Source organism: Canis lupus, chromosome 7, assembly GCF_003254725.2.
Source record: "Canis lupus dingo isolate Sandy chromosome 7, ASM325472v2, whole genome shotgun sequence".
Lineage (NCBI taxonomy): Eukaryota > Metazoa > Chordata > Mammalia > Carnivora > Canidae > Canis > Canis lupus.
In genome coordinates, this window is record NC_064249.1 from 20720057 (window position 1) to 20747070 (window position 27014).

Sequence of the window (27014 nt, forward strand, 5' to 3'; positions counted from 1 at the left end):
AAGATGGACTCCCTGAACAGTCTTTTAGAATTAAAGCTACATATACCCACAAATATTTTTGTCTCATGCTATTAATACAAAGAATAATATAGATGAATATTATTTAAGAGGTGGAAAGTTTCAGATCTTTGGAGATCTCAAATTAGGGTACATTTCAAATCCCCAGGTCTTCCTTTATTTTACTCCCAGGGCATGCCCTATACCCACTCTTGAAAAATCACAGCTGTAGTAATTTACTATCAAGTAATGGAAAAATACTGTATTCTTTAAATGTGTAAGAATGAAAGAAGGGGAGGGAAGAAAAATGGAAGGAAAGACAAAGAAAAGGAAGAGGGGAAAAAAGCAAGTTTGCTTACGGTTTTTTTCAATCCCCCGATTTTACAGAAGACAACAATCTCACGGGAGGTTATGTGACCTGGCCAAGCTCACATAATTAGTTCATCATAGAGGTAGGTCTTAAATGTTAAGTCTTTGGCTCCCAAATCCTCAGCGCTTTCTACAATACAAAATTACCCCACCCCCTAACAAACCCCTCACTGAATGTTTAAATACTGTGAAAACTCAGCAGTGGCAGACAGTGAAATATCTAGTTTCTCTCCATCTTCACTTTTAATAGAAGTTCATCAGGTGAACATGGAAACACAGGAAATAGCATGTACAAAGGCTAGGAATGGTGAAATCCTTTGTCACAGTCATTCAGGGAACTCCCAATCGCTAAGCACAGTATAATTAAAAGAGCAAAATGTAAAAGAAAGCTGAGAAGCTTTAGAAACTGAGTCTGGAGAAGTAGGTAAAAAGGGCAATGTTTATTACAATAAAAAGAAAAGCCTGGACTTTATCCTTAGGCAATAAAAAGGTAGAGTCCTTATAAATGGACTGCTAATTTATATGATCTTAGAAGTTACTTTCAGAAGGAGAGATTTATATTGCACACACAGAGAGAAACCATATTAGTCATTCCTACTGAATTCAGAAGTCTCAACAAATAGATAACCAAGGTGATGACTTCAAGTACAACAGATCCGTGATGTTATGAGAAATCTGTCTCTGATCATCTTGAAAAAAATCCCCAAATTTGAAAATACTGCTATGGCATACAACACATTAAAGTATAACTAACTTTTTTTTTTTTACTCCTACAAGCCTTTTAATGAATCTAAAAATAGTGTAATTTATACTTATTATTACACTGCCATACAAATCGCAAAGTGGACTGATTTATACCATTATTTTAAGCCATCACATAATCTTACATTTTATTCTATCCAAAATTCCTCTTCTTAGACCTATTGCTTTTTGCTTCTCTTTTGTCATCAGCACTAGGAGTTGGCTTGGGCAGCATAAACAGTACTGGCAACAAAAGTTACCATACAAAAAAGTAGAGCATATCCAGTGCCATAGAGATATGCCTACCTGCTTGAGGCCACTTAAAAGCATAAAGCTGAACAAAAATCAAAATGACTGCACTAATGCTTCAGCAAAGAGGCTCAATCTTCAACAAAGTAATCTTTCTCCTCTTTTTGGAAAACCTCCCCTCCTCCCTTCCTAGGCTTTTGTTTCACAAACCTGGTACTACCCTGAAAACATGACCAAGGAGGCTAGCAGCATGTACACGATACTGTCAAAACAAGCTAGATCCTGTATTTCCTTATAAATCCCCCCAGCCCCTTCCTCCGGGCAGGCTTACAGTTTTGAAGGCCTTAGCCTGCTCCAACCTCTTTTGCCCAGCAAAACAAAAAGCTATGGTTCTTCTTTATCCCAAACTCTACAGTGGCTGGTTTTTGACAACAGTGTGATGGACTAGTAACACATCTGTGCTCAGCAAAATCACAAATCATCATGTCATACACTCATCAAGTCATTCACAGAATAGTGAAAACCACAAGTGCTAATTTGTGAAAGAGAGATCTATTCTATCAGCAACTCACTAGCCAAAAAAGCACCATGTACTCTAACAGTAAAAATCCCACTGGCCTTTTAAAAAGTAGCAATACCTATAACAACACAAATACTTGCATGGCAATTTGTACCTTACACACACCTTAAAATAATTTCAGCAGAAGGATTTCAAGAAATCTTGCTTTAGTAAATTTACAATATAGTTTTCCATTAGGACAGTTTATTCAGAACTAGCAGAAGTGGGTCTCTGAAGATGCTGACTCCTGCATATGTTTAGGATCACCCCCTGACCAGAAGAGCACTTCCTGTCTAAATATTAAGGTGCTATAAAGATTGGAACCTTGCTCTTTATTGAACAGCCCAAGATAAATATTATCATATTCAACTTAGGAAACTGAGGCTCAAAGAGGTGAAGAGGAAGATCTCTTAGCAAAGAGCAAAGAAATCTTCCCTCAGAGTTTTCGTCCCCTCATTCTCCTCCCATCCCAACCCCCAAAAAGGAAGACTTTCCTGTCTCATTGGCTACAATTCCTTCATACTTACTTATGTTTGACAAAGAGGAAATATCAGGGAAGTCTTCACTAAGAATCTGATATTTGAAATGAGTCTTAACAAGTAGAAACTGGGCAGATGGAGAGAAGTAGTAAGGACATTCCCGGCAAGAGAAAATCACACTCGCAAAGACAGAAGAAATGAAGAAACCAGCATGGCAGAAGAATGAATACTGGTTAATTCTTTGCAGAAAAAAAAGTGTGTGTGTGTGTGTGTGTGTGTGTGTGTGCATGTGTGTGTGAGAGAGAAAGAGAGACGGAGAGAGAAGGCAGGGGAGGGAAGAAGGCAACACCGACAACAAATTTCAAAGACAGGCTGGAGACAGGTCATGAAGCATGTAAAACAGCATGGGAAGAAATAGGCACTTGATTCTCTCCATCAAAATTCCTTACCTAAGAGACCATGAATTAAATCCTAGGGCCATGAACTGCACAACCTCCCAAAGGTATGAAAATTGTGTAACGAACACACAAAAATTAATTTTCCTGGATTCAGAGCTATCAAATGATTTTCAAAAGGGCCCAGGAATAAAAAGTGGTAAAGAACCACTATTCTGGGTGACTGGGAGTTATACAGTAACTACAGGCAGGGATGTGTGCCATAACACTTTTATTTTAGAAAAGGAACTGGCAACATGTGTGGAGGCTGGTGGATTAGAGAAAGAACCGTAAAAGCAGAGACAGCAATAAGGAGGTTATTGCCCTACTTCAGGCAGGAGATTATCTTACATTTTTAAAAACCTAATCCCATAGACTTCTCAAAAGTAAACTTGCTAGAAGCTGTTGACCATCTGCATATGGGTTGGGTTGTAAGCGAGAAAAGGGCATAACCATGCCTTATCATTCTTCCTCTCCTTTATAGTTCGTGTCATTCACTTATTCCACACCATCATCTATAAAAGCCATCTAGTTCATCAAGAGCAGCTACAAGTGAAAGGGCACCATTTTCTTCCATTTGCAACCAGTTACCATTGGGAACTAACACCAAATGTCCCAAAGAGGAAATGCTGATGGTCTAGAACAGGGGGATGGCAAACCTGCCCATAAGCTGAATCCAGCCCTGTTTTTGTAAATTAAAGTTGTCTTATTAGAATACAGCCATGCTCATTCATTTATATATTGTTTATAGGTTACTTCCCCCCCGCAAAGGTAGACCTGAATAGATGCAACAGACTGGCCTGCAAAAAAAAGCCTAAAGTATTTATGATTTGGGCCTTTACAGAAAGTTTGCAGATCCCTGATGTAGAACAAAAACCAGGACAGATTCAACTTCAGAAAGCACTCCATTAGCATAATAGATGGGGGTATGCAGAAGGCAGCTGTATGTAGACCAAATTCAGCCATGTAACATCAGTCTTCCGGTGCAGCTGCAGATATATCTGTAGTAGCAGCAAGTTACTCCTAATCAAATATACAAAAGTCCAAGAATGACTCTATTGGAAAAATAACACTCCACACCAGCAACGTATGAAGAGCCAATGTTCTCAACCCAATCCAAATACTTGTCCTTAGCCTTCTTTCTTCCACTCAAACTTGCCTTTCCTCCCTTGGGTTCTCTTTTAAGATGGAAAAAGAAAATCCTAATATCCAAGTATCATCGTGTAAAAACTGCTGAAGTATCTGATCTGAGAACAAGGGTCCTTGGTCTGTATGTGGAACATGGGCAAAAAGATAGGCATTTAAAATTAATGTCTCTTAAATCTAAACTTCGTATTTCAAATAGCTACTAGTTATTTCAAAACCAAACAAAAACTAAATTTTAGTCCACTGATTAAAATTAGGCTCTACTGATAGCCTCTAATAGCCGTGGTTGGGAAATTATATCCATGGTGGTGGTGATGTTTTGACCTTTTTTTCAAATTATATGAAAACAAATATTGCGACATATCCAAATAGGTCAACTCCAGGTAGCTATACAAAAATAATTTCGGGGCGCTTGGGTGGTACAAACGACTTGGTTTCAGCTCAGATGAAGCCCCAAGTCTGGCTCTGCCCTCAGAGCTGAGTCTGCTTGAGTTTCTCTCTCCCTCTCCTTCTGTTCCTCCTGCTTGTACTTTCTCTCATATAAATAAATCCTTAAAAAAATATTTCAAAAATGAGAGTCTCATATCATTCACACATTCCCAGAAGTATAAGACACTAGTTTCTTCAAAGATTTTTGTTTAGCAACTTGTTTTGTCAATAGCAGTGTTCAATACAGGAATGTGTAATAACACAGGATTCAAATAACAAGCAGCTACAATGACTTTAGATACTCAGGGTTTAGATAATCAGGGTTTCTCAACCCTAGCACTATTGACATTTGAGACCAGATAATTCTCTGTTGAAAGGGACTGTGCTGTGCATTGTAGACTGTTTGGTAGCCATCTGTGGCCTCTATCCACTAGACATCATTAACAGTTTGACAATCAAATGTCTCCAGATACTACAAAATGTCCCCTGGGGGGCAAAATCACCCCAGTTGAGAACCATTGCTTCCAGTGAGTTAAATTTCTTGATGACTTCTATGAAAAAGATTTCAACTGACTTTTTCTGCTTTGTGTATACTTAAAATAATTACATGAAAGGTACAGCAATCATGCATGGTATATAAAGCTTTTAGTAATAACTCTTTTACCAATTCACATCTACATTAGGAGCTTTATCACATCACTTTTTATAAACAGCTTTATTTATACACAGGTGGTGTGCAATAAACTGCACATGTTCAAAGCATACAGTAAACACCCAAGAAAAAACCTCTACGATCAAGATAGTGAACATACCTAGTTGTTCTCAAAGTGCCTGGTTTCTTTCATTCAGCATAATTATTTTGAGATTCATCTGTGTTGTTGTTGTGTATCAACAGCCCATTTCTTTTTATTGCTAAGTAGTACAGATATATCATAATTTGTTTATCCATTCATCTATTGAGAAGTCTGAATTTTAGTAGTTATTACAAATAAAGTTGCTGTGAATATTAGTATGCAAGTCTTTTCTCTTCAGTAAATATCTAGGTATAGAACAGCTACTAGGTCTACTATATTTAACATTTTAACAAAGTACTTTCTAAAATGGTTGTACTACTTAACAGTTCCAACAGCAAAGTATAGAGTTTGAGTTCTTTGACACCCTTAGTAACACTTGGTAATTAATTAGCCTTTTTGGTCATTCTAGAAGGTATGTATTGGTAGCTCACTATGCTTCTAATTTACATTTTTCTAATGACTAATATTTGTTATATATAAATATTTTTGAGAATTCTTTATATATCCTAGATATAAATCCTTAGATACTTGATTTGCAAATGTTTTCTCCATTCTACAACTTATCTTTTCATTCTAATATTTTTGAAAAGCACACATTTTTAATTTGATAAAAGTTCATTTCTTCAATGTGTTGTTTTATGAATCATGCTTTTTTTTTTACTGTTTTTTTTTTTATTTTTTTTTTATTTATTTGTGATAGTCACAGAGAGAGAGAGAGAGAGAATGAGGCAGAGACACAGGCAGAGGAAGAAGCAGGCTCCATGCACCGGGAGCCTGATGTGGGATTCGATCCCGGGTCTCCAGGATCGCGCCCTGGGCCAAAGGCAGGCGCCAAACCAACCGCTGCACCACCCAGGGATCCCTGAATCATGCTTTTGATGTTACATTTAAAAATACTTGTCTAACTCAAGATCACAAAGATTTTCTCCTGGTTTTGTCTAAAAGTTTTATAATTTTAGGTTTTTACATTTAAGTCTAAATAAGATTCATTTTGAGTTAATTTCTACAGGCAAGATACAGATTGAAAATCATGTGCTTGTATATGTGCCACCAATCATTTGTCAAATGATGTCAAAAGAAAGGCTATCCTTTCTTTGCTGAATTGCCTTTGTACTTGGTTAAAATCCAGTTGTCTACATATGCATTGGCTTATTTCTGGACTCTTCTATCCCACTAATCTATTTATCTACCTTTACACTTGTTTTGATTACTTTAGTTTTAGAATGAATTGTGATATCTGATAGTATTAACCCTTCAACTTTGTTCTTTTTCAAAGTTGTTTCTGATATTTTAGGTCCTTAATATTTCTTTTCTTTCTTTTTTAAAAAAAAAAAAGATTTTACTTATTTATGGGGGGGGGGGGGCAGAGGGAGAAGCAGGCTCCATGCAGGGAGCCCAATGCAGGACTTGATCCTGGACTCCAGGATCATGCCCTGGGCCGAAGGTAGGCATTAAACCACTGAGCCACCCAGGGACCCCCTCTTCAAAAAAAAAAAAAAAAAATTTATTCATTTATTCATGAGACACACACACAGAGAGAGGCAGAGACACAGGGAGAGGGAGAAGCAGGCTTCATGCAGGGAGCCCAATGTGGCACTCAATCCTGAGACTCCAGGATCACGCCCTGAGCCAAAGGCAGACGCTTAACCACTAAACCACCCAGGCATCCCAGTCCTTTACATTTCTAAATGAATTTTAGAATCAGCTTGTCAATTTCTACAAAAAAGCATGCTAAGATTTTGGAATGGCAGGCTGAGAATTCTACCACTGAACCACCAATGCAGATTTTGGAATGGGATTGCACTGAATCAACAGATCAATTTGGGGATTCTGTTCAACAATGCTGTATAGTTTTCAGTATTTCATACGTACTGCTACTGCCAATGGTATTGCTTATATTACATTCAATTTTTAACTAATTGTTCTAGTTTAAGAAGTACAACTGATGGGGGATCCCTGGGTGGCGCAGCGGTTTTGCACCTGCCTTTGGCCCAGGGCGCGATCCTGGAGACCCGGGATGGAGTCCCATGTCGGGCTCCCGGTGCATGGAGCCTGCTTCTCCCTCTGCCTGTGTCTCTGCCTCTCTCTCTCTCTCTGTGTGTGTGACTATCATGAATAAATAAAAATTTTTAAAAAAATTTTTAAAAAGTACAACTGATGTTTTATATATGAATCCTGTATCCTGCAACTTTACTAAATTCACTTAGTTTTAGTAGTTTTGTAGGTTTCAACAGATTTTCTGTAGTCCTGTCATCTGCAAAAAAAAAAAAAAAAAAAAGATACTGCAACTTCCTTCTTTCCATTCTAGAGGCCTTTTTTTTTTTTCTTGCTTGACTACACTGCCTAGAACCCCTAGTACACTGTGGAACAGAAGTAGTGAGCACAGACAATCTTGCCTTGTGCCAGGTCTTAAGGAGAAAGCATCTGGTCTCCTACCATTAAAACTGTATTATCTGTAGTTTTTTCAGAGATGTCCTTTATTGGGTTGAAAAAGTCCCTTTCTAATCCTAATTTGCCCAGAGTTACTACCTGGAATGTAGGTAAGATTATCAAATGCTTTTTTCTTTATATATATTTTTTCATTTATGGAGATAATCATATGGCTTTTTTTTAGTTGGTTAACAGAATAAATTACATTGATTTGTTTTATTTTTTTATTTTTAAAAGATTTTATTTATTTATTCATGAGAGACACAGAGAGAGGCAGAGACATAGGCAGAGGGCGAAGCAGTCTCCCCACAGGGAGCCCAATGCAGGGCCGATCCCATGACCCTGGGATCATAAACTGAGCCAAAAGCAGAGGCTCAAACACTGAGCCACCCAAGCACCCCTATTGATTGGTTTTAAATGCTAAACTAACCTTGCATTCCTAGAATAAACCCTACTTGGTCATGATGTTTTGTTTTAAAAATGTTTGCATTTGATTTGCTATAATTTCTTTAGAATTTGTGCAGGTATGCTCATCTTTTTCCTAATGTCTTTATCTAGTTTGAAATTAAGGGTAATGCTGGTAATATTAATAAATATTCTTTTCTCTGCAATTTTCTGAAACTTTGTTTAGAACTGGTATAATTTATTCCTTAAATATTTAGAATTCAGTTGTGAAGCCATCTGGGCCTAGAGGTTTTTTTGGTGGGTATATTTTAATAGAATCAATTTCTTTACCAGATAGAAGTATTCCTTCTTGAATGAATTTAGCAGTGTGTGTCTTTTGAAGAATCTGTCCATTTCATCTCTCTTGTAAACGTATAAGCATAATGTTATTTATAATACTCCCTTATTATCCTTTTATTGTCTGTAGAATCTATAGTGATGTCACCTCTGTCATTCCTGATACTAAGCAGTCTAGTTAAAGCTTTATTAATTGTGTGGAACTTCCCAAAGAAACAGTTTTTGGTTTCTGATTTTTGTCTATTGTTTTTCTGTTTTCTATACATTTTCCCCACGCTGATCTTTACCATTTCCTTTTAATTATTCTGGTTTAATCTGCTTGTTTTTTAATTTCTTAAGGTAGAAGTGAAGGTAATTAATTTGAAATCTTTTCGTTTTTAATATAGGCATTCAGTGCTATAAATTCCCTCCTAGGTACTGATCTAGTGGCACCTCATAAATTCTGGTATGTGTTTTCATTAATAAAAAATACTTTTTAGGGATGCCTGGATGGCTCAGCGGTTTAGCGTCTGCCTTCAGTTCATGTCCTGATCCCAGGATCCGGGATCGAGTCCCACATCAGGCTCCTTGTGGGGAGCCTTCTTCTTTCTTCTGTCTCTGCCTCTCTCTCTCTCACTCTCTGTCTCTCATGAATAAACAAATAAAATCTTTAATAAAAAAATGCTTTTTAATTTCCTTTTGGGGGATCCCTGGGTGGCGCAGTGGTTTAGTGCCTGCCTTTGGCCCAGGGCGCCATCCTGGAGACCCGGGATCGAATCCCACGTTGGGTTCCTGGTACATGGAGCCTGCTTCTCCCTCTGCCTGTGTCTCTGCCTCTCTCTCTCTCTCTCTCTTTCTCTCTCTGTGTGACTATCATAAATAATAAATAAAAAAATTAAAAAAAAATTTCCTTTTGATCTATTCTTTGATGCATAGGTTATTTAGATTTGTATTTAGTTTCCAAGTATTAGCAAATTTTCCACAGTTTTCTGCTAATAATTTCTAATTTAATTCTACTGTGATTAGAGAACATAGGTTCTCAACCCTTTTAAATTATTGAGACTTGTTTTATGGTCTCAAGTATGGTCCATCATGGAAAATGTACTTAAGAAGAATTGAGACGGGGATTCCTGGGTGGCTCAGTGGTTTGGCACCTGCCTTCGGCCTGGGGCGTGATCCTGGAGTCCCAGGATCGAGTCCCACGTCGGGTTCCCTGCGTGAGGCCTGCTTCTCCCTCTGCCTGTGTCTCTGCCTCTCTCTCTCTCTCTCTGTCTCTCTGTGTCTCTCATAAATAAATAAATAAAATCTTTAAAAAACAAAAAAAGTAAAATAAAAAAAAGAACTGAGACGAACACTCAGCTGTTGTTTAGGTGGACTATTCTATAAATGTTAATTAGGGCAAATCAGTTAACAATATTGTTCAATTTCTCTATATCTTTGTGACCCTCAATACTCAGAAGAGGTCCTGAAATCTCCAACTAAACTGTACAACTATACCACCTATGTTCAAATCCTAGCTCTGCCGCTTACATATTGTATATAACCTTAGGCAAAATGGCTAGCCTTCTGTTTCTCTTTAAAATGAAAACAATAATATGTACAGTTTGCCAATTATCATGATGATTCAATGAATTGATAAAGGTAAAATGCTTAGAACAGCGCCAAGTCTCTATTAAATCCTTAATAAATACCAAGTCCTATTATTCAAACTACACAAAACAGTATTTTTTAATGCTCTACACACTACCTAAAATACTATTTCTTACCCAGCCTGCACACTGGATTGCCCTACTCTAAGGAATGTGCAAGCAAATTAATTCCTTAAGTTCTTTTTGGGCAGAGACACAGGCAGAGGGAGAAGCAGGCTCCATGCAGGGAGCCCAACGTGGGACTCGATCCCAGGTCTCTAGGATCACACCCAGGGCCAAAGGCAGCGCTAAACCGCTGAGCCACCCGGGCTGCCCAATTCCTTAAGTTCTTTAAGCTGTAAGAAATTCATTCAAGTTACCCCAAACAGCACTATACATGTGACATGTATGATACATGTATGCACTATGTGCTATTTATTGAACATCTGTTATATGCTTAGTATTGTTCTAAGAGCATTGTGTCATCTCATTTAATCTTGAGATTAATCCTATGAAGAAAGCTATTATTTATGATGCTCATGCTATAGATGAGGAGGACCGAGAGAAGTTAAACAACCTGCCCAAGGTCACAAATCTGAATTGCCAGATAGAGTCAGATTTCTACCACCAAAGTCTCCTGACACCAATGCCTGTACTCCTTTCTGGGAGCAAAATGGATATGGTCCCAAGAAGGGCAGGAACCACAGAAGTACTAGAATAATGGAAGAGCATCCACAGAGCCAGAAACCAAAATCTTCAATCTCTTACTCTGAGCTTGTCTCTCTCTCAAACCTCATGGTTTTTCACTTGGAATTTTGTGCTTCTCCCAGCATGGATGTCCACCTTATATAATCTTGTCCCGCCTTATCAAATGTAACTGTATTTTCCATCCCACTGCAAATGAAACACATTCTTTTTTTTTCTTTAGAGAGTGAGAATGAGAGAGAATCTCAAGCAGGCTCCACGTCCAGCACAGAGCCCTATGCAGAGCTCAATCCCACAACTCTGAGGGATCATGACCTCAGCTGAAATCAAGAGTTGGACACCCAACCAATTGAGCCATCCAGATGCCCCGTGAAACACATTCTTTAAGAACACTCCACCCTTCCCTCACTGAGCCTCCTCTCCAGTCAATTGGACACATAACTACATATGGTCTTATGCAATTTTTTTTTGCTTTATGCTATTTACTGTGATTTCAGAGATAAGATTTCATTTTACCAAGAAGATTTAAACTTCTATTGTAACACAGTCCTATGTTTACATAAAACATGCAAAAGTATTGTTGATGAAAAGCTAGTCAAAAGTGGAATTTCTTATCTGTAAGATATCCTCAAAATATTTCTTTTAGTGGACTTACCCTTGTCTCCCCAGCTTTAAAAGACACGATCTAAATCACATAAAGTTACAAAAACTACATCCACAAATCAAAACTAAAAAGTAACAGACTTGTTATCTAGCAACAACTAACAGAATAAAAGCTATGTTGATTGGGGATCCCTGGGTGGCTCAGCGGTTTGGCACCTGCCTTCGGCCCAGGCGAAGGATCCTGAAGTCCCAGGATCGAGTCCCGCATCAGGCTTCCTGTATGGAGCCTGCTTCTCCCTCTGCCTGTGTCTCTGCCTGCCTGCCTGCCTCTCTCTCTCTCTCTCTCTCTAATGAATAAATAAAAAATCTTAAAAAAAAAAAAAAAGCTATGTTGATCAAACTTATGTACTAATTCCCCACCTACAAAATCCTATAATCTATGAAAATCTATAAAGATTTCAGTACATTCACAGAAGAGCAGCTTAAGAGCAGGAACAGAAAACACTACAGATTTGTCGTGTAAGTTAATTCTGAAAGGCCAGAAAAGTTCTAGTCAAATCCTGGGAATCTAAATCAGGATTGGAAGAGGTCTAACAAATAATTTACTTCAGTAACCCTAGAGACCTAGAGCAACCCCAGATACAAGAGAATCTAGGCTGTGATTACACTCCATATTCAAGTTCCTGAAAAAGGAAGAGTGAAGAACTAATTCAGCTAAGTACTTTGCTTACACTTTCTCATTTAATCCTTACAATGATCCTATGAAAAGACACTCTTATACCTATTTATAAATAGAAAAGCTGAATGCTAAAGAAATTAAGTAACTTGCCCAGATTCATACATACTTTAAACAGGATTAAAGCCACTGCCTATGTTGCAAAAAAATTATTTTAGATCTTAGAAAATTATCTGATTGATTCTAAGAACACTCAGATGTATTATTAGAATTTTAATGAAAATTAAACTATAGTTTAAGATACACACTTAATAGGGACGCCTGGGTGGCTCAGCAGTTGAGCATCTGCCTTTGTCTCAGGGCAGGATCTCAGGTCCAGGGATAGAGTCTTGCATCAGGCTCCCTGCGAGGAGCCTGCTTCTCCCTCTACCTATGTCTCTGCCTCCTCCCCCCTCATGAATAAATAAACAAAATCTTTAAAAAAAAGATACACACTTAATAGAAAATGCAAATGATAATTTTTAGACTAGACTCAACCAAATCCATAGCCATATTAATGTTTCTCAAGCAAGTACATTTAAGTGTATCATTCCTTGTGCAGAAAATTATTAGGGCCATCAACTTTATGACAGCTAATTAAATAGATAAAAAGACAAGAACTAGATCTTACAGTAAAATAATCTGGATGAATTAAAAATGAAAAACATTTAAGCCATAAAAATACTAGAAGTAAACATATGTGATTTAAAAAAAAGAAATCTTGGCATAGGAAAGTCTTTCTAGGACTAACAGTAGAAACAAACAACACAAGAGACTGATATATCTGACTAAAGAAAATGTAAGACACACAGTAAAACACTTCATCAATTCTAAGATGAGTATATTCTAACATTTTAACATCTCTGAAATCAAGATGTCTCTCCAAATCAAGAGTGCCATGGTTTAACTGACAGCATATATGTTCTTAGTTGTAAATAAAATTGTATCTTACAATCAAAACCATCTTAGATTCAATAAGATACTCTGAAGTGACAAAAGATAAAATAGGAAAAAGATCCATAGCAAATGACTTAATATTCTTAATACATAAAAAGCTCTTACATGGGATGCCTGGGTGGCTCAGCAGTTGAGCATCTACCTTTGGCTCAGGGCATGATCCCGGGATCCCAGGATCAAGTCCCACTTCGGGCTCCCTGCATAACACCTGCTTCTCCCTCTGCCTATGTCTCTGCCTTTCTCTCTCTGTGTCTCCCATAAATAAATAAAATCATAAAAAAAAAAAGCTCTTATATGTTATTAATGTTAACTAACTGGGTGTTTCCACTGAACTGGTAATGTATCATTTCTTAAATTAGGAGTTAAATGTACTAGAGTCTATACTTTTTGTGTAGCTGATTTATTTCATTAAAAGACTTTTTATTTTTTTATTTTATTTTATTTTATTTTATTTTATTTTATTTATTTATTTACTTATTTATTTATTTATTTATTTATTTATTTATTTATTTATTTATTCATGAGAGCCAGAGTGAGAGAGAGAGGCAGAGACACAGGCAGAGGGAGAAGCAGGCTCCATGCAGGGAGCCCGACGTGAGATTCGATCCCGGGTCTCCAGGATCACGCCCCGGGCCGAAGGCAGGCGCCAAACCGCTGCGCCACCCAGGGATCCCTCATTAAAAGACTTTAAATCAAAAAACATGCTTTTAAAGAACATAAGAAAATGGGTAAAAGCTATGAAAAGGAGACTGGAGAATATAACACAAATATCCAAATACATGAAAATAAAAATTCCATTTAAAATGTTTAAAACTGCAAATTAAAACAATTAGGAAGAATTTATTACACAAGAGATCAATATATATGCTTTTAAAGCTTATCACCAAATCAGTGATAGCATACAGAAACACTTATACACCACCGGCAAGAATGCAAATCTACTTAACCGCCAAACAAGCAACACTTCTAGGAATTCATCAGAAGGAAATGATCAGAAAAATACAGGAAGACCTACTAAAAAAGATGTTAACTGTTTATAAAAGTTAAAAACAACCTAGTGTCCATCAAGAGCTTGCTTAAAAAATTATACCACACAACATCATAGTATGCCAGTATTAAAAATAATGGAAACTGTCGTTGAAAGCCATGTAAGTATTCCTGGAAATATACAAAGCCTATTTTTTCCCTTTGTTTTAATTTTTAAATTTCTTCTATTTATTTTTAATTGAAGTATAATTGACAAGTATACAAAAGCTTTTAAATGAGCACTAGATTTTAAAAAATCTTTTCTGGCTTATTTTTTATCTTTTTGGATTTTATTTATTTATTTGAGAGAGAGTGAGCGAGCATGAGCAGGGGTAGAGGCAGTGGGAAAGGGAGAGGCAGACTCCTGATGAGCAGGGAGCCCAACTCAATGAGGCTCGATTCCAGGACCCTGGGATCATGACCTTAACCAGTTGAGCCACCCAGGCACTCCTGATTTTATCTTTTTTAATTGAGTTTTAAAATAGTAAAATGTGCAGTTATATAAGGTATACTGTTCACCAAATGTTTACTATATAGCCATTCCATGTAACCACCAAATGAACATATAGAACATCTCCAGTGCTCCAGCAGTCTTGCTCCTCTGGTCCTAACCCCTAAATGCTAGACACTTAACACAGGGGAGTCTGACCTTTTCCTGAACTTTAAAATAAAAGAATCAAGGCAGCCCCAGTGGCTCAGCGGTTTGGCGCCGCCTTCAGCCCGGGGTGTGATCCTGGAGACGGGATCGGGTCCCATGTCGGGCTCCCTGTGTGGAGCCTGCTTCTCCCTCTGCCTCTCTCTCTCTCTGTGCCTCTCATGAATAAATAAATAAATAAAATCTTTAAAAAAATAAAATAAAATAAAAGAATCATACACTATATATACTCTGTGCCTGCCTTCTTTTGCTCAACATTTTCTGCTTGTGATGTTTACCCATATTTTCTGGGAAGAGCAGTAGCTCCTTTCTTTCACTAATGTGTAGTGTTCCAATGTAAAGTATAGTACATATTATTTGTCCATTTTTCTGTTAATGGACATTTGGATTCTATCTCATTGGGAGTTTTTATGAAAAAAAAGCTATGTTTTTTCAGGTTTCATAATTTATTTTATTTGCACTGTCTCCTAATTTAGTTTTAGATATTTCTATTAATAATAAAATAAAACAGATCAGACAACCCAGAGAAATATAAGGAAAAACAATCTGACATCTCACCACATACATATACAACTACAATTTTCATTTTAAGATTTATGTTTTACATAGTTGAGATTATGTTACACATGCTGTTTTTTCTACATCAATCCCTTTTCCTTTCAGTTTTTTCCTTTTTTTCTCCCTCTCCTTACCATAGCCGAACTAGAAAGAAACTTTTAGATCTAGTGTGCAACGTTTTCTCACCCTTTCTATATCACCTAGATCACTTACACTCAGATGCACACATACACATACATTGTTTTTGTTGTTCTACAAAAATGTGATACTTTATATATTCCTCTGCATCCTGCTTTTCTCAATTAGGCATGATGGCAATGTCCTCACATCACTGATATTTTTGCCATGTCTTATTTCATTAACACCTTTACTGAGATATAACTCACATACCATACAATTTACCTATTTAAAGTGTATAATTCAGAGGATTAAGAGTACACTTGTATTGATAAACAGAGTACAGAATTGCTTGATCACTATACTGTATACCTGAAACTAATATGACACTTTATGTTCATGATACTGGAATTAAAAGTCTAAAAAATAAAGAATACAATTCAGTGGTACACACAACCATCACTACAGTCAACTTTAGAACATTTTCATCATCTCAGAGATTCTATGTCCTTTAGCTCTCACCACCCCTTCAGCAACCACTAACCTACTAGTCTACAGATCTGTTCTGGACATTTCATATGAGTGGAGTCACATAACAGGCTTTTTCTGTTTTGTTTTTCTTTTACCTAGCATAATATTCTCGAGGTTCACTGATGTTGTAGCATGTATCAGCACCTTAATCCTTTTAGTGACTGAATACTATTCCATTGTGTGGATATACCACATGCTGCTCATTCATTAGTTGGTTTACAGACATTGGGTTACTTCTACTTTCTGTCTATAATGAATAAGACATTGCTGCTTTAAACATTCATGTACAATTTTCTTCAAGGACATGTTTTCCTTTCTCTTGGGTATATCCCTAAGAGAGAAATTACTGGTCCTATGGTAATTCTATGTTAAATAATATGAGGAACTGCCATACGGTCATCCAAAGTAGCTATATCAATTTACATTCCTATCAGTGTATGAAGATTCCAATTTCTTAATATCCTCTTCTACATTTGTCTCATCTAACTTTTTGATTCTAGTCATTCTAGTAAAAGTGCTATCTCATCATGATTTTTGTTTCATTTCCCTGATAGCTAATAATACCAAGCATCTTTTCATGTGCTTATTGCATATCTTCTTTTACAAATGTCAATTCAGATCCTCTATTTTTTTAAGAGTTGAGTGTGCGCGCGCGTGCGTGTGTGTGTGCACATGCATGTGCAGGAGTGGGAGGGGTAAGAGAGGGAATGAGAATCTCAAGCAGACTTTGCTGACTATGGAGCCCAATGCAGGACTTATGACACCGAGATCAGGACCTAACCCAAAACCGAGAGTTGGACACTTAACCAACCAAGCCACTCAGGTACCCCCCAGATCCTCTATTTTTATTTTTTTAAGATTTTATTTATTTATTCATGAGAGAGATACACACACACACACACACACACACACACACACACACAGGTGGGGGGCGGGGCAGAGACATAGGAAGAGGGAGAAGCAGGCTCCATGCAGGGACTCCAGGATCACGCCCTGGGCTGAAGCAGGCGCTAAACCACTGAGCCATCCAGGGATCCCCAGATCGTCTATTTTTAAATTGGGTTGTCTTTTTATTACTAAGTTAAGAGTAATATTCTTCATATATTCTGAATGTAAGTCTTTTATTGGATATATGATTTGCAAATATATTCTCCCATTCTGTGGATTGTCTTTCTACTTTCCTTTGAATCCTTTGAAGCACAGGTTTAAAATTTTGGTGAAATGCAATTTATCTTATTTTTGTTTTGTTGCTCCTGCTTTTGGTATCTTAAGAATGCTTTGCCTATTCCAAGGTCATAAAAATTTACCCTTATGTTTTCTTCTAAAGTACATGTCTTCTGATGTGCATATGTATTGATTTCTATTGAGTCTAAAACAAGTGAAATTGCTGGATCATAGGGCATACATGTGTAGAGCTTTAGCAAACAAGATCAAAGAATTTTAAAAAAGGGTTTTTACCAACTCTCAAACCCATTCGAAATGTGTGAGAGTTCCAAGTGCTCTACATTCTTGTCAACACTTAGTAGTTTCAGACTTTTTCATTAATATAATTCTGGTGGGTATACAGTGCTATCATGTGATAGTTTTAATCTGCAATTGTCAAAAAATTATGTGAGTACCTTTTCACCTTAGCCATTTGAATAACTCACTTTGTAAATGCCTGTTCCAGTCTTTTGCCCATTTGTTTCAAAAACAGGTTCCTGGTGTTTTTACTATTTTGTTTTGACTATTTTTTTATGTACTCTAGATACAAGTCCTCTGTCAGGTCTAAGTAGTGCAGACACTTCTACCAGTGTGTCAATTGCCTACGTGTTCTGTTAATAGTATCCTCTGATGAACAGAAATTCTTATGTAATAAAGGACAATTTATCAGTCTTATCTGGTTAGCACTTATTGTGTCCTGTTTAAAAAAAAATATTTGCCTAGCAAAGGGTCATATAGATTTTTTTCCATTTTTTCTCTAGAAACTTATTTTTTCACCTTTCATATTACATCTATAGCTCCTTCAGGGAGCATATGCGCATTCTCTGTGTTATAAAACTATTTCAGGGATAGGGAAAAAAAAGCTCCACAGCTCATTTTATTGACACCAAAATACATACATATTTTGATATTCTGATAAATTTACATAAATGTGGATTTTAAAAAACCTCTCAGACAATGGCAAACCAAGTTTAGCAATGTGTATGACAGTGTGTATGACAAATGCAACATAGTTAAGTAGGATTGGACCCAATAATGCAAACAGGAGATAATCTATTAATGTAATAGAAAAAATACACATGATTATCTCTACCAACATAGAAAAAGCACTTCATAAAATTCAACCCTTACATGATAGTAAAAAAAAAAAAAAAAAAAAAAAATTCTTGCAAAACCAAGACTAGAAGGTATTTCTTGAGCTTTTACTGTCAAAACTTAGGTAGAGGAAAATAGGAAGAGATTGGTAAAGGATACAAACTTTCAATTATAAGATAAGACTTGAGGATCTAATGTATAACATGGTAACAACAACTGATAATATTGTTGGAATTTGCTAAGAAAGTAGAACTTAAATGTTCTCGCCAAAAGAAAGGTAAACATGTAAAGTGATGGGTGGGTTAATTAACTCAATGGGGAAATTCTTTCACAACACATTACAAATATTCCTTACTTGTTCTTGTGTGTCTTTTTAGTTATATTATATGTTAATTGGTTAAACTTATCTTTTTTGTTGATTGCTGTATCCTCAGCACCAAGAACTATTCCTGCACAAAAAAAAATGCCTTTTTTTTTTTAAAGATTTTATGTATTTATTCTTGAGAGACACAGAGAGAGAGGCAGAGACATAGGGAGAAGGAGAAGCAGGCTACCCTGGGGACCCCGGGATCATGACCTGAGCCAAAAGCAGACACTCAACCACTGAGTCACTCAGGTGCCCCTGCTCCATGACTTTTTTAGATTTTATTTATTTGAGAATGAGAGAGAGCAAGCACAAATGTAAGGGGCAGAAGGAGAGGAAGAGAGAATCTGAAGCAGACTCCTTGCTGGTCATGGAACCCAACACAGGGCTTGATCCCACAAATCTGAGATCATGACCTGAGGCAAAACCGAGAGTTCAAGGCTCAAATGACTGCGCCACCTAGGTGCCCCATTCCATGACTTTTTTTAAATGAATAAATAAGTGAATGATTCCTAAATCAAAATTTCTACTTGTGGAAAGAAAATTATAGTACTTTCTTTTGCCATTTCCCTCGATATAAGCATTACAATAGGCTAAGATTGTAATCATAAAAATACAATACATATATGCACATATTATGCATGAAAATATTTCCAATAAGATTAATAAAATAACCCTAATAAAAACCTATATGGTAAGATATCATACTTAATGATGAGATTTTAGAGGCACTCCTACTAAAGTCAGGAATAGAACATTCAAGTGAGCCCTTCATGCTGCTGCCCGGCAATCACACTGTATTTCCATATTCTCTTCACTTTTCCATTCTTTGATAGAGGACTACATCATATATTTTCCCACTTCTCAAACCTCCAATGTACACTCTTATTTTTCCTTATTCTTAACTAATGACCTTGCTTCCCATACGCTAAGGCAAACAGAAAATCTGAGGTGAAAACTTCCCTAAGCCACCACCATCATGTCTCTGTCTATATACAGCTAACCCTTTAACAACACAAGGTTCATTGTGCAGGTTCACCTATATGTGGATTTTTTTTTCAATAATACAGTACTGTAAATACATTTTCCTCACAACTTTCTTAGTAACATTTTCTTTTATGTAGCTTACTTTTTGTAAGAATGCAGTATATAATTCATATTAATATACAAAATGTATGTTAATTGGCCACTTATATTATCAGTTAGCCTTCCTGTCAACAGTAGGCTATTAATAGTTATGTTTTGGGGAAGTCAAAAGTTATATGAGAATTTCTGACTGCACAGAAGTCAGCGTCCCAAACCCCTGTGGTGTTCAAGGGTCAACTGTATTCCATCTTCTCTCCTGTTTCTATAGATAAACTCTCCCTACTCCTATTAAAGCAAAGGCTAATCCTTCCACCTGTGCATAGATCAGGAGTCAGCAAACCATGCCTATGCTATCTATGGTTGCTTTCATCCTCATCCTACAAAAGTAAAGCTGAGTAGTAGTAACAGAGACTATTTTGCCCACAAAGCCTAAAATACTATCTGGCCCTTTGAAGAAAACTTTGCTGACCCCTGCACTAGATTCTCTTTCCTCTCATCTAATATGGGCACTGCTGGCTGAAAGGGCCCACTAGGTTCCATGAACAAGAAATAAAGTAAGATCCACACAAGACACCTATAACATCAGGGACATATCAGATATACTGATATATAAAAGAAAGGATCTTAATAGGGAGAGGTCACATATAATGGATGAAGGCTGAACAGCATTAAGATTTTCGAACAACCACTTGAAACAAGAAAACTATAGTGCAATCCCTTATATCTTGAGGGGAAACTATTCTACCTTGGAATTCTACACGCAGACCAGCCAAATTATTAACCCAATATTAGCATGGGAGAAAGGTATTTTCAACAATACGAACTCTCAAAAATTTCACCTCTTCAGACACTCCTTCTGGGAAGTTAGTGAGGGATGCATTTCACCAAAATAGACGTATAAATGGAGAAAAAAGAAGGCATTAGATCCAGAGACCACAGGCTCTGATACAAAAGGCAAAAGAGAATTCTCAGAATCATGAAGGGAAATCACGGGCTAAACCTGTGCAGCAGAAGTGGAGAGCCACAGTCCAGATTTGAGCAAAAGCACAGAAAGACCTAGGGTTTTCCAATTAAAAAAAAAAAAATGAACTATCAATTTATTTGATTTAAACATATTGGGAGAGCTTCTAAAAAAAAATTAGAGACAAATGGGAAACTAAGCAAAAATCAAAAAAGAAGAAAAAATTTTAACTCTGAGAAATATAATCATAGTACACCACAAGGTTCAATGGTGAACATATTTACAAGGTCATAATAAAGAGAACAATGAACACTGGTTTAACCGAAAGCATGATATGCTGGGAGATAAAACGAGAGGGATGTTCAAGGTGGCCTAAGAATCCTAAAGCACAGACTCATCCTCCACAGTAGCAAGCCAGGAGATAATATCTAAAATTGAAAAACAAATAGTATTTTAAAATATGGGAGTAAATATCAGCTAACAGTATCAGAAATGGTTGCCCAGAGAGCAGAACATAGGAGGAAAAGTTATACCAAGATGAGGCAGGGGATGACATTTTTCATTATAAATCCTGTAGTACAATTTTCTTTTTAAGAGCACAGTTGTATTACTAAAAGTCAACAATTAATGTGTTTGTTTTTTAAAACAAAACAAAAATAATGGTTTGTGTGTCATTTAAGATTAATTAATTTGCTCACCCCACAAATGTTACCTAGGTATTGACTGTATGCCCAGTACTTTCTAGGTGCTAGGAATACAACGGTGAAGAAAACTTAAGTCCCTGCCCTCATGAAGCTTACATCCTGAGAGAAGAAGATAATAAACAAATTAATGTATAATGTCAGATAAATTAAAGTTGTGAAGAAAAAAAAAGGTAATAGGGCAGGCAGATAAAGGCAAAAATAAAGGGCAGAGTGTGATAAGGATGTTATTTAAGTATGATTTTTAGAAAACGGCTCCTTCCAAGAATCAGCAAAAAGGAAATCAACCTAAAAATGAAAATATGTTTTGAGAAAACGTCATGAAAGTAAAATTACAGAAGAGTATCAATTAAGTTCAAAGTGAGGTTGAAGTCTCTCATATTCCAAAGCAACGTATCATTCTAGAGCTTGTACCAGGAGTTCTCAGTAGTGGCACATAAATCACTAGGCACCCTCGACCTATGTCACAGGAACACTGTTATTCATACTCTTCCTATATCCATAACTAGCCATTACTTTGTTAAAGTTACTACATAAATTTATACTCAAACTTTTTCTTTCCATAGAATACATAGGTGTTTCTAACTATGTAATTAAAAGTTTTCCTAAATCAAAAGCTCAACACATTAACCAAGAAAGATTCCAGATCAATTCCACGTTACCAAAATTTATCACATCCAATCTTTACTCTCTCACTTAAGAGAACTCCAAACCAATGGGAATAAGACACATGTAAAGATACAATTTATAGGGTAATGCAATACACTCACTTTCCTCTCCAACGAACTTCATTCAGGCTGAGGTAGTGTTTCAATCTCTTTGAATTATCTTTTCACTGAAAATTGAGTAACTGAAAAAAATGTAATATTCAGATATAATTTTATTCCACATACAGTTGTCATACAATAAAAACTGCATATTAAAAAAAATAGGATTGATTTTAATACATCTTATTTTCAAAACACTTATGCCACTAAAAAGTACATCAGAACTGGGCGCCTGGGTGGCTCACTCTGTTAAGTGTCTGCCTTTGGCTCAGGTTATGACCTCAAGATCCTGGAATCAGCGAGTGTGGGACTCCCTGCTCAGTGGGGAGTCTGTTTCTCCCTCTGCCCCTACCCCCTGCTCCAGCTAGCTCTATCTCAAATAGATACATAAATAATCTTAAGAAAAAAAAAAAGTACATCAAAACTATCTGCCTTTTTCATATAGCAAAAAAAATTGATAATGAAGGATAGTTAGAAGAAAGGCATGCAGGGACAAGCCACCACCCCCTCTCCGTGCCCTAAGAGGAAACCACCCTTACAAGGATTTTACTAGGAGCCCTTCACCTCTTTCACTGATAGATGACAAAAACCTGATTAGGACAAGTGCATGGAAGGTTAATCAGATTAAAACAGCCCACCAACAACCCCATAAAAACCCCTAGATTCAAATGCAAAGCCACCAAATCAGCAACCCTTTCCGGTCCCCTCCCTCTTTAGGAAATTTGTACAGTCAATAAACTCTACTATGGCTCCATCAGCTTTGCTTTGCTATTCATCATTCTTGGTCTGGTCTACCACCTCTTCATTCTTCCAAGTGGCATGACCAAGAACCGTGGGCACCAAAGGAGAAGAATCCTGTAATGGTGATACTTTTAGGTTTTAAAGCTTAACTTACAGAAAGAAAGTAAATTCAACTAACTATATAGTTCAATTAAGAGTAGGGTTTAAAGTTTAAAAGTTGTTTAGTAATTTCTGGAAAGAAAAAAAAAAGAAATTTCTGGAAAGGCAGACCAGTAACTGTACTGTACACTGAACTGTAGCACCAGATGTTAATGCTTTCTTCATCAAGCTCTACACTCCCAAGATCGAGCACTGCTTTATAGTAACAGCTACAACTTGGGTTAGGGTTACCTGCTTGCTTACTGGCATTGTGCTTCCACATCTAAAATAGAGATAATAACGTTGACAAAGTTAGCAGTCCTGGGGGCCCCTGCGTGGCTCTGTCAGTTAAGCATCTGACTCTTGATTTTGGCAGGGGTCATGATCTCTTGGGATTGAGTCCCAGGAGAGCTCCGCTGGGCAGGAAATCTGCTTGGGGATTCTCACTCTCCCTCTCCCACTGCTGGCACACGTCTCCTGCACATGTGCACTCTGTGAGTGTATCTCTCTCATATAAATAAATCTTTTTAGAAAAAAACAACAAAGTTAGCAGTTCTGTCAATGAGAAGTACCCATATACTTAAGTATCAATAGTATATATTAAAAAGCTTTGTAATCTCCAAAGAACTATACCAATATTGTCATATTTTAAACAAAAAGGAAAGCTATCACTTTCAAATTTTTCTGATTTTAGCAATAATGGCTTTCAGATTCTATGGAAGAACAGAAGGACACTGGTCCGTCCACTCACACACAGCCAGAAAAAGAAAAGAGGATTTTTTTTATTTTATTTTTTTAGACCTAAAGAAAAATTAGACTCCCTTAAAAACAAGTGCCAAGAGAGAATATTTTTAGCACATATTTAACTATACAAACCAAAAGACTAAAGTTGTTTAACCACATGTAAACTGCGCATCTCTGACTTCAGGTAGAATGTTTATTTTTGGTTATACTTGGGAACCAGATAACCAATATATATAAACATCAGCATTATTTTACTTTTCAAACTGTCTTAATGCTTTTGTTCACTCAGTAATAATTCCCACTGTTCGTGGAAGGAGAAACACAAACAATATCCTTAACAGAAACTCATCACAGGAGTTTTTACGTCTTAAACTTTTAAATGACATTAAACAAACAGCATTATCTGACAATGGAGTAGCAGACTATTTTGCACAGTTAGCCTTTAAACTCCATCAGAGCACAGACCTGTCTTTTTCTCCGTTGTACCCCAACACCGAGGCACCTAACTGGCACCAGTACGACCTCAATAAATATGTGTGGAATGAATGAATGAGGGAGTGAAGTGGGCTTCTAGACTAAAGCTTAAGTGTTTTAAGTTGCAAAAGAACATTTTCACTAAATATCCATCACTCAGTACAACCAGTCTCAACTGTATTGACCTAATAAACTGAAAAAGACACACACTAGATATTTAAACACACAAGTATATTACTCACATGTGTAATACACAAAGTAAAAGATTCACAAAGCTAGTTTTTTAGTTATATTTTTTCCTCAGGAAATTTTAGTGTGTTCCTTCTGATATCAAAATATACACATATATTAGAAAAGCACTGCTACAGTCTTGATAAACCAAATACTATCTTTAAGTTTTGTTGCAATGTAGAATAATTTAGGCAAAGTGAACAGCATTTCCAGAGTCCCATCTAGAATATTTTGAAAAGTCAAACTCTTTAATTAAAGGTGAAATAAAATGGTGGAAAAAAAGGTATATCTCACCATTTCAAAATTATTATCCTGAATTTTAAAAAGAGAAAACAGTTTAAATTACTTCTGCAAGAAGGCATCTAATATCCTTATATTTGATCTTTAAGCTGATAAAACAAGTTATTTTCCAAAATTTCTGAGCTAGATGATCTATAAATACACACCCACAAAGCCTGAATTAGAAGTTATTTTTATTAAAATAATACTGTATGGGTAAGTTCCTTCCTAATTCTAAAGTCTACAGTAAGATATGCGGCAGTAACAGTACAGTAATATGCAGTATATTTATGATTCTACCCAACTTGCACAATCATAATTACCTGGGTGGAACAGGCTTTATGGCTAGCAAGCTATGATCTGTGAGTGCAATAATATACGTGCAAGGATCGAAAAGTGTCCCAAGATTCTGCTGATCATCTTCAAAGAGGCTTAAACCAGTCGATTTGACGGTGAAAGCAAAAATCCAACAAAATCAATTCATAAACACCGGCACGAAAATAAGGCTCTCTATATCTACACAGCGTTGGGAGAAGGGGGGAAAAGAAACCCAGGGCACGTAAAAGGTACAACACAATTAACCGGTGCCTGTTGTTTCCTACTTTACGGTGTTAAGCCCCGGGGTTTAGGATTCTCTTTTTTTAGCGCTTTCTTAAACAGAAATTTAGTGTTTCGATCGCCCCTCCTCCACAGCTCACATCGGTGCCCTTTCTTCCTCCTCCCTCACCCCTCCCAGTTCAAACAAATTAACATTTGTACTAAGGTACCTCCTATCAGCTCGCAGCTTCTTCCCAAACACGCCCACGTACACAGAAACCGGCCCTGCGTCTACACAACACACGGCTACAGGAAAAGAGCTCCGAGGGGGGCAGGTGGGAGGATGGTTTGGCGCCGCACAGGTTTACGGCTCTTTTCCAGATATTAGGTCCTCACACTTGGCTCGGGTTTCTGCCAAATCACCTCCAAAGCGCGGTGTTTACGAGCCTCCCTAACCCGATACTGCAATGGAATTCCGGATCTTTGCAGACTGATATCCCGGCTTTGCAAGGGAATCCTCGGATCCCGTCGGGAACCGCTCGCTATCCCAGTGCGCCAGCTCCCGGCCGCACAGCCGGCTCCCCCGGCTCCCCCGGCTCCCCCGGCTCCCCCGCCCCCAGCCCCCAGCCCCGGCCGCGCCCCCGGCCCCGCGCCCCCGGCCCCGCGCCCCGCACCCCGCGCCCCGCAGCCCCGCGCCCGGCCCGGGGCCAGCGCAGCGCAGCGCAGCGCCAGCCTCTCTCCGGGTCCCGGGGCCGCCGGGAGACCCGGGCTGCGGGCCGCTCCGCAACAGGTCACCGCGACCGCGGGGCGCAGCGCCAGGGCCAGGGCCAGGGCCAGGGCAGGGCCAGGGGAGGGGGTGTGGCCCGGCTCCGCGCTCCCGGCTCCCGGCTCCCGGCTCCCGGCTCCCGCTTACCTGAAGGCAGGCAGAGGCGCAGCCGGGCGCCAGGGCAGCGCGGGCCGGGGCTGGAGGCGCCCGCCCGCCGGGAGGGCGAGCGAGGCGGCCTCGGGGGCGGCACGGAGCCCGGGAGCGGGGACCGCACGGCCGCCGAGAGCCGGCCGCCGAGAGCGAGGCGCGGCCCCGCAGCCCCTCTCCGAGCCGGGGGCGAGCAGCCCCGGGGCCCGGGCCCGCGGCCGGGAGATCCACGCCGCGGCGCCGGGGCCGCCGCCATTCCCCGCGCCGCCCGGGGGGCGCAGCGCACCCACCTTCCCTCCCCCGCACCGGGCCCGCCGCCAGAGCACCGACCTGTGCAGCCGCGGCCGTCGCCTCGGAGGACGGGAAGACCACGCCGGCCTCCGGCTCTGCCGCCGCCGCCGCCGCCGCCGCCGCCACCTCGGCGAGCGCCCGGGGACCCGAGCACTCGGCGTCTCTCATTCAGCGCCAGCCGCCGCCGCTCGGGGGAGGGGAGCGCGCTGGATCCACCCCGTCCGCGCCGGGGGTGGGGGAGGAGAGCCGGCCCGGCGGGCGCGCGCGGGGAGGGCGGGGCGCACCCAACGAGCGCGCACCCAACGAGCGCGCACGCGCGTGCCCCCCGCGCCCCGGCCGCTCTGCCGCCCGCAAGCCCAACGGCCGCCGGGGACCGCTGTGCGCAGCGCGCGCCGCTTGCCGCAGCCCCTCGGCCCCGCGCGCGCGGGAGGGAAGGGCCGCTACCCGCCCAGCCGAGGGGCGGGCCGGGGCTGGAGGCCCGACAGGTGGGGCTGCCGCTGCGGCCGGCCGCCTCCGCCCCCCCCGCCCCCCGCCCCCCGCCCCCCGCGCGGGGCCCACCCGCTCCCGGCGCCGGCACCTCGCCTCCGAGGCCCGAGAACAAAGTCTGCAAACGCTTGGCCCCCGGATGGAATACGCTGCCCGCGGTG

The 27014-nt window shown here is 39.2% G+C and overlaps 1 protein-coding gene across 5 annotated transcripts in view; it reads right to left on the bottom strand.

Annotated features, from left to right (window-relative positions):
- The window catches only part of RALGPS2 (Ral GEF with PH domain and SH3 binding motif 2), a 158409-nt gene extending 131852 nt beyond the window's left edge, over positions 1 to 26557 (bottom strand). The window contains exons 1-2 of one of the 5 annotated variants that reach the window (XM_049112182.1): positions 26407 to 26543; positions 22023 to 22102 (exon numbers count right to left, since the gene is read on the bottom strand). The gene's annotated coding sequence lies outside the window, so the exon portion shown is untranslated. Of the gene's footprint in view, positions 1 to 22022; positions 22103 to 25393; positions 25750 to 26406 lie in introns of those variants that run through there. The other 4 variants (XM_049112188.1, XM_049112184.1, XM_049112183.1 and 1 more) reach the window with 4 other exon arrangements.
- Positions 26558 to 27014: the final 457 nt, after the last annotated feature.